The sequence below is a fragment of the Lissotriton vulgaris genome, chromosome 5 (assembly GCF_964263255.1).
Source record: "Lissotriton vulgaris chromosome 5, aLisVul1.2, whole genome shotgun sequence".
Taxonomy (NCBI): Eukaryota; Metazoa; Chordata; class Amphibia; order Caudata; family Salamandridae; genus Lissotriton; species Lissotriton vulgaris.
Genome location: NC_141693.1, coordinates 292,312,226 through 292,313,374, shown reverse-complemented (window position 1 = coordinate 292,313,374; position 1,149 = coordinate 292,312,226).

Sequence of the window (1,149 nt, the reverse complement as noted above, 5' to 3'; positions counted from 1 at the left end):
AGTGTTTGTGAGACGAGTCCCACAACCACCAGTAACACTCCCTGTACGTCCAGTTAATGAGGTATTTCCAGAGTGTGTCCTATAATGGATAATGGGTTCCACAATAGTCTGCCTTATGGCATGGAAAGCACTGTATGATGAGCTGGTTCTGCAATGTAAATCAGTCAGCAGTATTCTTATTTCAATTATTTTTGCTTAAAAAATGTAAAGATATCTTGTTGAGCCCCAGCTCAGTGACTAATTCGACGAGGGCTGCCGGTCAACCAGATCCATCACAGACCAGGAATCTAGGGTAGGTCATTTAGACCCTGGGATGTGGGATGACTGTCATTGTGACCTGGTGGCTCCCGGGTCAGATGTTTCATCTGGTGGATCCAGAGATGGGTCCCGGGGAGAAAACACAGTGCTTCCATTCTAAGTAGATCATGGAATTGAGAGTTTTGTGGGGCAGGAGTCAGTGCTGCGTTAATGATTTACAGCGTGCTCTAAATGGTTCCGTAGATGCGGTCACAGAAATGTTTAAAGCAATTTGCTTTCTCAGTCATAGCCAGAGCCACTGAAATGAGGCCGCAATTATGGGGCCGAGGAATGTGATTGGAGTCATTAAGGTATGTACCAAGGAAAATGAAAACTATACCGCAAACCCGTGATTATTTTAAATGATGTGACACATTAGATGAGGTAAGTATTTACCTGCTGAGGCATTTGACCAGCTGGAATATTGATACACGTCAGAGCCAACGTATTAGCATGAAAATTGTCAACATTCAACATATACAGGTCGAAAGGTTATTCTCCAAAAATTCACGATTTTCACTTGCATGGAACACACAATTCTCTATATTTTACGTATAATCCCCTCTATATCTCAAACAATTAAATAGATTGGGTGAAAAAAATACAGCCTTTCACTCAGCAGTAGTCTCAAGATATTTACTGTAATGACAAGTGTGTCGCTTTTTCCACACGCTTCGTGTAACTGTGTCAGTTTGTTTTTTCATCAATGATCAGCTTGCACAATGCATATTTATTATGTAGGGAGCTCATTAGAAACACTTTAAGATTCAAGCTATGAGATTTTACAAAGAGATGCAAAACGTTTGGCATTCTTCTGAATTCTGACTGCTCCCCTTTCATGGATGATGTGTT